Source organism: Passer domesticus, chromosome 6 (genome assembly GCF_036417665.1).
Source record: "Passer domesticus isolate bPasDom1 chromosome 6, bPasDom1.hap1, whole genome shotgun sequence".
NCBI lineage: Eukaryota > Metazoa > Chordata > Aves > Passeriformes > Passeridae > Passer > Passer domesticus.
In genome coordinates, this window is record NC_087479.1 from 56,775,923 (window position 1) to 56,785,982 (window position 10,060).

Genomic DNA, 10,060 nt, shown 5'->3' on the forward strand with positions numbered 1-10,060 from the left:
TTCTAGAAATGCTGATTTTTGTTGGCTTTCTGCACTGTTTGCATTCCTCTGGCAAAGGAAGCACATGATTTTTGAGGAGGTGTGATGCACATCCATCATGTTTCCTAAATCTTTAACTCCTTGCCCTGAAACCTGTCCTGTGTGATCACGTGCTATTAGACAACAGATATTTTCCATCCTCAAATGTGTGCCCACAGCTTGTAAAATAATCTCTTCATGCCTCTCAAATCCCATGAGATTGTGGCAATTATTTGGAGTTAAACACCAGAATATCACTTGCAACCTTTTCAGTTGATTCAGAATCCTCACAGGAAGCTGTTACATAGTAGTTTTTTTATATATTACCTATTATAATAGCAGAACTGTTCCAGTAGGACATGATGAGTGCAGCTTATAAAAACATTATATGGATATCTGTGACAGAGTAATATATGGAAAGCTGTCATATAGAGAAGGGCTTGATAGTTCTCTTATTGTATTTCTGTATTAATGCAATCATAGAAGGTGTTTTCTACAGAAGGTGCTAAAGCTTGTTGAAAGACAGTGAATAGCAACTATTTTAAACTTGGTTCCATTTAGCAGGGTTCTAAATCAGTCAACTGATCTAGTAATATTTTAAACATGTTTTGCTGTCTTTATAAATTGATTTTCTTCCACACCATTTTTTTGAGGGAAATGTCTGTTTGGTTGGTTGGTTGGTTGGTTGGTTTTTTTTTCCCTAAATAATTAACTGTCTTCACTCCTCACACTTTAGGTTTCACCTGTTTGGTGTTTTTTTTTTTCTGAATAGATGAATTGTACCATTTATGTAGTCAAGCTGTTGGGTATCCCCAAACTTACCACAGTACAGTTGTTTTCAAAAATCACAACTGGGGGAGATGAGGAATGAATTTGTAGACATTTATAGGCATCAAACCCTACGGGTTATGTATGTCGGAGATATTAAGGAGGTCTTGGCTGGAGGCTGGAGACCAGGCAGAGCTCTGGGACCAGTGTGGGATCCTTGGTGGCTTTGCTGCAGTTGTGACCTCAGGTGTTGTGGTTTAACATGAAACATTCCAGAGTATGATTGTGGCTGTCAGTAATGAAGGGATGGGATTATTTTGAAGCTAAGAAGGATTTATTGCTCAGATAAACATCAGTCTCAGAGGCTGTGAGATTTTGGAGGAGCAAGCAGTCAGTCAGAGCTCAGAGCAGTCACAAGATCTTTGTTACAAGGCAATATAGAACTTTCTAATGTAATAGAGGCAGTTGCTACAGGGTTTATTTTGTTTTTCTAACCTATCACCTTTACTTAAATCTGCTGCACTGCAGATACTTTTATCCAATGGGCTTTTAACTCACAGGCACACATATTATAACTTGTAACCTCCCAACTTATTCCATAGTATTACATTACTACATTATAAACTCTTCACCCTCTTATCAATACAATTTCTCACTTACTTAAGGCATATTCTCACTTACAACTATAGAAATAGAAGTTTATTATTTTTGTGCTTAATGCCTGTGTGTTGTATTTTTACACCTACAGACCAAACTCTTCAGGGTCTGTGGAAGTTTGTGGTTCTGATGATTCTGATTCGAAGGAAGGGCTGAGCATGAAATTGGTCATGCCTGCAAACACATATTCTATTTGGGTGTGCAGTAACACACATTCAGCTGTGCAGCTTAATGAAAAGTAGCTCATTAAGCTGTGGGTTAATCAGACCTGTACAATCACAGCTTTAATGTGTGCAATTCATAGGGGCCATCTCTGCTCCAGTGCCACAGTGCCTCTGTTTTTCCAGCTCAGACTGATAAAGACTGTCTTTTCTCTATTACACATCACATTTACTCCTCGGAGATTAGCTTTGGGGATGTGGATTTGTGGGAAGACTTGTAAAACGAGTCTCTGAACTGACATTACATATTACAATTTTCAGAACATGGCTCTGAAGGGAAAACTGCCTTTTCAAAATTCAGCTTCCTTATAAGAGAATGCTTTTTGTGAGAACATGTTCTTACACCTGGATTCAAATTCCAAGTGAAAATTAGAGGCACAAGTGTTCATATTCCTGAGTGCTAGCAATCTTACAGCTGTAAAAATGACAGCTCTGGCTGACAGCATTGCCTTATTCCTTAATGCCATAAAGAAACACTTTTGCTCCTTTCCTAAAAGAAGAGAAATATAATTTTTTACAAAGTAAATAAGAATAGCTCTTCACACTTATAGACTTCAATGTTAGTATCAATAATTATAAAATACCCATCAGTGTAACCTCCTTATCCTAAATTTGTTTTCAAAGTCTGTTGTTTAAATCTAAATATCCAGTTTTATGCAATTTTATTCTGTGGATACACATAGATATGTAGAATAATGTACAGAATGTGTTAATTTGTAGACAGAACTTACGTTTTTGTGTGTCTTAACAGCTTTAACATTAGAAGGTTGTTTATGTAAGGCCCTTACCACTGCAGTATATCACCAGATGATTTCTTGAATTGTATCTAAAATCAAAATATAATTTGTACTTTGAGCATGCTGACCAATATAATTTTTTTCATCACTAGGCAATATGTTTTTGTAAGTCCATTTGTTTTTATTCCGAAATTGGAAGAATCCCCTTATGAAGCATTCCCACAGCCAAATGTTTACAAGGGCATGAGGAATATAAAACAAAGACAATTTTTAGGATTTTGTTAAGACTCATGTTTATCACAGTGTGGACAAAAATGCAAAGAGAAGCATTTTCTTATCTATTCCTGTTACATTAGAAAAGTTCATGCCCCACTCTTAGCATTTTCCAACACAGCTGTAGAGTAGTTTAAAGCCTATTTTTTAAATAAGTGATGCTCAATTTGTCTTTGATGATCCGCATGATTCAGGTGAGATGGGAGCACGGTCGGGCCCTTATTTGCATAAAAATTAATCACAGAAAAATGTAAATTGATAAAATTTTGCCTGGCTTTTCCCCCCTATTCGGGAACCCATGGATGGCTCCCAGAAGCAATCATCTCAGTATGGTGCCACGTTGGATGCTACACAAACGATCACATTTGTGTTGAATACTCATTCATTTAAATGTCAGCGCTGATGGGGCGGTGCGCCACCAGAAAAAATGAAAAATAAATACACAGCAGCTGAAGACCATCAAATCTGTGGGCACTCTTTAGGGATATATGATCTAATGCGAAAAAATTGTAGATTAATTATCCTTTTTTCAGAATGGTAATTGTTTTAGTATCACAGCAGAAAAGAAAAAAAAAGGCAATTTATTTGGAATCAAACAAAAACCAGTAATGTTAAATACGTCATTACACCATTGTGTTTATTAGAAGGCTGCAATTAATTCCTGAGGCTCCTTTGGTCTCTGGGACTGCATAAAATGGCACAAAAGAACATCACTATTAATTTTCAAACACACTCTAAACCTGCAAATAATTTACCCAACAAAAATAAAGTAAGTAACCATTCAGAATACAAATTTTGTAGGTTTTTTATTTTTCTAAATTGTGTATTTGCATGACACTGCTGTCACATAATAGAATCTCCATAACAAATTTTTCATCTTTCTAAAGAAATAGAATAATTTTCCTAATTTCATATATATGTGTAATATATGGAATATATTGTAATATATGGAATATATTGTAATATTCTGGAATATATTGCAGAAAAATTGCCAAATCTCCCAAGAGTGGGCGGCAGAGAACCCACCCCCTCTTGTAATTTTATGTTAAAAAATAAACTTTTTTCTGCTTTCTCATGGTGTAAATTTCAAGTAAGAGAGTAAATAAATGGTTTGCAGTGGCTATGGCTCCAAATTTGTATTTCTGACTGAGCTAAAACCAGCACAGAGAAAAGAAATGGTAGTTTATTCTCCTTTCCTGGTTTGTTTTTCTTTTTTTTTTTTTTTCACCCTCTGCCTTTAAGAAGCAATCTCTAGAAAATTATAGCAACACAAGGCCTTGTGTAATTTATAATCATCTGTAATAGGTCAGGCACAGTGCATTAGATCAGTGCATTAGATCTTCAGGGGCTGGAATTCTGTGTTTCAGCAATGCAGTCTGAGCCTGAGCTCAGAGGAGAAATTTTAAAAGCCATTTATTAGGCCTGAGTTGGAGAGCTTTGACTATTAGTATAATAAATAGTATAAGTGATTTTTTTTTTTCTCTTTACACTTTTTGTTTTAATTTAGAGGAATCTGGAAGTAGTTGCTTATGTGATTTATCAGAGACACAGCCCAACTGTAATTCACGTGCCTTTATATATTTTATTTACTGTGCCATTATATTAAAAATTGCATTTTATATATATATAATGTATTATATTTTAATTTATATATTATTTTATATACATTTAAATAAAAAAATATATATTTGTATATAATACAAATTAAAAGAACCACCTTATCATAGTTCCACAGAACAACATCTGACTTTTTACAACAGTTTTAAATGCAGAGCAGAGGTTCTACTTGCAGCTAGAATAAGATATATTTATTTATATATATATATATAATATATACTTGTTATATTTTTACATATTATACTATATAATTTTTTTTTTCTTTTGTTCCTGAAGCCCACATTTCAGACCCTGGCTGCACTGAGGTTAAGAACATTTTGTCAGCTGTTTCAGCTCAGCAAATATTTTGGTAAGGGTATATATTTTTTACTCTCTGAAAATGTAGGGAATTTGAAGTTTTGGCTATGAGTAATTGTATTTTTGTGCTGTAAAGGACACAGTGTGGGACTGCATGGTTGCTGAAGGAGGCTTGGAGAGCACCTGCTAGCACAGGTGAGGATGTGGGCAGTGCCTTGGGTGTTGGCAGGGTTTGCAGGCATTGCAGGGATGGGAATTTAACCCCTGATTGGAGCAGTGGGGTTTTTTTAGGGTTGCAATCCTTTGTTCAGGTTTACAGCTGCCAGTCTTGGCACTGCGGTTGTGCCCTTCTTTCTCATGGATTTCCTTTGAGCCCTTTGACTGTTCCTGTCCCTGCTGCTCCCTTGGACATGCAGATCCTTCTTTTGTGCTGCACAAATCTGTATTTTGAGTATGCTAACCAATATATTTTTTTTTTCATCACTAAGCAATGTATCTTTGTAAATCCTTTTGTTTTTATTCCAAAATTGGAAGCATCTCCTTATGAAACATTCCCACAGGCAAATGTTCACAAGGGCATAAGCCTTGACCTCATCCCTACACACTGCCCATGCTCCTGCCCCATTCCCCATTCCCCATTCCCCACTGCATTTAACCCTTCAATATTGATGATTATCAGCAACTACTTCACTTGAGATCATCTGCAAGCAAAACCAGGTTAAACTCTCTGCAGCATGGTACTCCCGTGGCAAGAAGTCAAAGGAAAAGCTCAGATGACCCCTCCTAAAGGTTTTCTTTACATGTAAAAGGTAAAGAATTTTTTTCTTTCCTTCTCCCTTAACCCCTGCACATAGAGTCCATATTGGAGATATGGAGAAACATTTATGAACAGCATAACACCAGATATGTGGAAAATACTATAGCTTGCAAGAGGAAGGAAAGTATTATTCCCCATCAGATTTCATGGAATTTCTATTTTTTATAAATATTAGATAATTTCAACAAATTTGCTTTAGTTAACTTTAAGTTTTCTTAAGATAAAATCTATCTTTTCAAGCCTAGTACAAAAAGGGATATTTCTGCTAACTCTTCAGTAAAGAGTCTTTGAAAATCTGATTATTCTTCTCTTACAGACTTCAGAGTGCAATTTTAAATACCAAGGCTTCAAAACTTTAGTCTGTATTAAAACACAAAGAATATAAAGACAAAAAACAATGTGTTTTGCCATGTGCAAAGTGAGTAACTGCAGAAAAGCTTCAGTCCTTGGCAATAACAAGTCCTGATCTGTTAAGTCTTTCATGCATGTTTGTTACAGACATGCTAATTGGGTGCTTTGGGTTCCCTAAAGCTATTATAATATATTATATTTAATCATTATATTATGTTTAATAATTATATAAGATTCTATTATAATTTGAGTGATAATGATAAACAGTATCATATTCAAATTATATCCTGCACTGGATCTTGCACTTCATTGCAACACTACAAAGAATATAGTTGTTTTTTTAACAAAAAAAAGGCCCCTTTTTATACCTTAAGATTTAATCCTGTATTTCATGTTTGACTCTCCACACAAGAAGAAATTCATGGTATTCTCCCTATGTAAGTGGAGCCTTCTTAGAAAACATGGAAAAGAAGCAGAGCTTTTTTTAAAAGTAGTTATTTAACAGCTGGCTTTAAGGGTTCATCATACCAAAAAGTCATACCTATGTCTTATTCAAGCTCTTAAAGTCAAATTACCAAGGGAAAAACAATGCTCTGAAATTCATTCTACTGTCAGCAAAATCAGGCCCAAAGCACGTGGCTACCCTGATACTCTTCAAATCCTATCGTGGAAGATTTAATGGTCTTTTATCCCCCCCCTTTCCTCTGGTTGTTGTGAATATACACACCCAGCACAGCTTATTAAGTTTATTTTTCCCAGATTTCATATAATTACCCTTTCTTCTCGGGAAAGGAAGTAAAGCAAGGTGCTGTGAGTGCATCAGGAAGAGCCAGGATTCAGAAACAAGCTAAAAAAAAAATAGACAAACGCAAACTACCTGCCCTAACAGGGACTCTGACAATGCAAAATCACTGAGAATTATAAATATACTGCAGTTGCTTCACTTCAGTATAAAGGGATAGCTGAATATAGGCATTTATTTGTTCCTCCCAAACGACTCAGTCTGTAACTACTTTTTTAGTAATAAATTAATGGTAATAATTAATTACATGAAAAATGAGTGAGTCATTGAAAAAAAAAAACTAGAACGAAGAGAAAAACCTAGCTGGTATTTTGTGGTTGTTCTTGTTCATTTGTCAGAAACTGAAGATGGAAATAAACTGGTAATGAAAGGCTCCAGAAGGATATCTTGGATTTTTTCCTGTACGTATCACAAACTATAAACAGAAATTCTGCCTGCCCTGAGTAGGACCTTCTTTGGCCCCTTTCACATAATCAGGTATGCTTAGGTATTTGTTTTTCAGGTTAGATGTCAGTAGTGATAACCTGTCTTAAAGAAAATAAGAACCAAAAAAATACATTAAGACTGGCAGGAGCCTTCTCATTGCCAAAACAGGCAGAAAAACATCATAATCCTGATTAAACCATGAATACTGAGATGGATTCAGCTGGAGACCATCTAAACTACAGAAGTTCCTTAATTCCAGCTGGAAATAATGTTAATTTTGGTGGATGATTATCGGGGAGTTCCAAGTGTATAACTAACCTCAGCCACTGACTTTGGGACGCTCAAGCAGCCAGACCAGATCCTTTTCCCCTTTCAGTAGACAAAAAAAGCTGTGGGACAGCTGCACACCACAGCATTGTGTTCTCTGAGAGCTGTCCTCCTTGCTTTGAGGAAGAATTCTTTGGTTTTTTTGAGTCTGGATGTGCTCTCTGTCACACCAATCAGCAAATTTTAGTGCATTTACATCTTACAAAGAGCTGGGTGCCTCAAAAGGCTCTCAGGTGAAGCCAGTTAATCTTTGTGTTGTTGAACAAAAGTCAGAACAGCTTCCACCAGCACACTAGATGTACAGTATTCTACAGTATTAATACTTATTTTTCCCTTAGAAAGGTGCAAGAGTGCAAAGAAATCCAAATAAACCAGGCCAGGCTGTATTAATTCCAGCCAGTTTGTGATGAACATCAGCAGCCTGCCACTGCAATTTGCCAGGAGCCTACCAGGGCTCAGCTAGCTGGAGCAGATGTTTGCAAGAGGGTCCTTTTGGATGCATTGTTCCAACGTGGCTGCAGAGACTGCAGTCAGCCACAGCTAGGTTCAGCCAAAATCAGGATCTGAAGTTTGATTGCCATTGGGAAATTAGCTCACACTCCAGTTCAGTGTGTTTAAATGATTTTTAAGTCAAAACAATGTCACTGCCAGGAGGTCCCATCTTTCAGACAATTGGGAGATTGTGCACCAGCACAAGAACTCCAGCTGCTTTTGTCTTAAACAGCAGCCTAAATAAAAGGACTCACTGCACACCTGACTTCCAACTTTTTAATAATTCACACATGTCAGATTTGCAGGCTGTGCTGTGTAGCTCCTTTCTGCTAATTACACGTTGTCTCACACTGATGCCATATACCTCCTCAAATCACGAGCCACTTCTGAAAATTTAACCCAAAATATCTGCACAGTACTCTCCTGGCAGTTGTTTAGTTACAGGCAATTCTCTTTCCCTGTTGACTTTTCTGTTTTAGCATCCCTTTTCTTCCCAAACCTCGGTCATGGGAAATCAAAACTAAGGGATGGGAAGTGTGATGTCCATCAGTGTTCCTGACTGGCACGTGAGAGCTTTGTCCAGCTGCTAATTGGGAAGCTGCTCTGTGGTAAACACAATAAAATACACCTGGTAAGATCAATATGTTGACTTATGTGTGGGGAAAGTAAACTAGCAGGTATAGATTTTTGTTTGTTTGTTTTGTTTATTTCCAGAAATTTCAAAAGGACACTCAATTACAAATTAGGGGCAGGGATTTTTCTTATGGGTCAAATAAAAACATGATCGGTGTTACTGTTGCTAAATAGATTTCACATACACTAAACCTGGAAATAAAATCCTGGTCCTTTGTTTATAGTTTGCCAGGAGTTTTGTGATTTGCATTTACATATGTGTGTGTGAAAGAGATACAGGGAGACCTGCCAGCTACTCAAAGCATGAGTAATTTTATTTCACTTTTTTGTAATGGCTACTAAAAAAAAAAAAAGAATTCCAAACAACAGTAACTGTGCAATCTGTAATAAACTGAACACGCCAAAAGAAACCTTGTTCTCTGGCAGTGACTGGTTCAGCAGAGAGGAAAGCATCTGTCAGGAAGCTTTGTGTGAGTCACTATCTCCATCTAGTGCTGCCAGCAAGGAATTGGGCTCCTAAACCCTCCGTGGCAGGGACACTGCAAGCACAAGAGATTCTGTAATGATACAAAATTATTCTTCATATAAACAGTTACTGTTTCAGTCATTAATTCATTATAGATTAAAATATGTCAATGTTTCATTTGTAACACACAAAGTTTATAAATTTGCTTTAAAAGTTCACCAGGTGTTGACATTTGCAGCTCTCAGGGTTTTCTGCAAAGACCTTTTGGTATACAATCATTAATATGTTCATTATTGTTAATGAATATGTTCATCAATAATAAAGAGCACAGAAATCTTGGCAGGAACTTCACTGAACCATGGAGTGCCCTCGTGGCTGCAGAATCTCTGGGTCAAGGATTAATTTCCAATTGACCAATCTGTAAATCAGTGAGTGGCTGATACATTACAGGCAGTGCTCTGAGACAGGAGAAAGGGGCACAAAGCATAACTTAATTCAAGGAATTAAAACTGACAGGGTTATACTATAGCAGCTTTCTAACAGGCTCTTTCTTTACAGTCTCTTTTTTTTTTTTTACATCTTTGGTCCAATACCAACTTAAACAATAATTGCAAATTCACTGCTGTTTGCATTACCTCCTCAAGCCTCGAAGAAAATTACTGTGAAATAGTATTCAGTCCTATGAATAAAGCATGTGCAAAACATAAGTTCCCAGCTCAGGAAATAGTGTTTTGCAGTAATTCCAGAAGCAGAAATACCAAGACAAGCAGTGACTTTGATCTGCAATATGTTTTATGCTTTTAAACACTCAGTGTGAGTACTCACTACAAATTTCAGTCTTGCTTCAATATAGTGAACTACCACAAGGAATTAGCTTGTCCCTTTATAGGGAATTAGAGATGGGTAAAAGTGTGACTGATGGAGTTTGTGTGGATTTCTGTGAGAAACAGATTATGATTTCATGGAGACATACCCTATCAGACTCTCTTTCTAAGAAATGTTTTATATCTATTTTTTTGTAAGAAGCAATTGGAACCCATTTTATGATGTTGTAGTGCTTTACATGACTCAAAACCAGACTAAGCATCCCATGGTATCCCATGGTCTTTTTGGTAGGTACATTGCAATTTTAATTTTTTTTAAATTGTGAAATTTATA

General features: G+C 36.4%; 1 long non-coding RNA gene across 1 annotated transcript; it reads left to right on the forward strand.

The window, feature by feature from the left end:
* The first annotated feature begins 4,565 nt into the window (after positions 1 to 4,565).
* On the forward strand, positions 4,566 to 8,542 carry LOC135302191 (uncharacterized). The gene is made up of 5 exons (XR_010363887.1): positions 4,566 to 4,640; positions 4,725 to 4,783; positions 5,268 to 5,397; positions 6,897 to 7,035; positions 8,283 to 8,542. It is a non-coding gene; the product is annotated as an uncharacterized LOC135302191 (long non-coding RNA).
* The last annotated feature ends 1,518 nt before the right edge of the window (positions 8,543 to 10,060 follow it).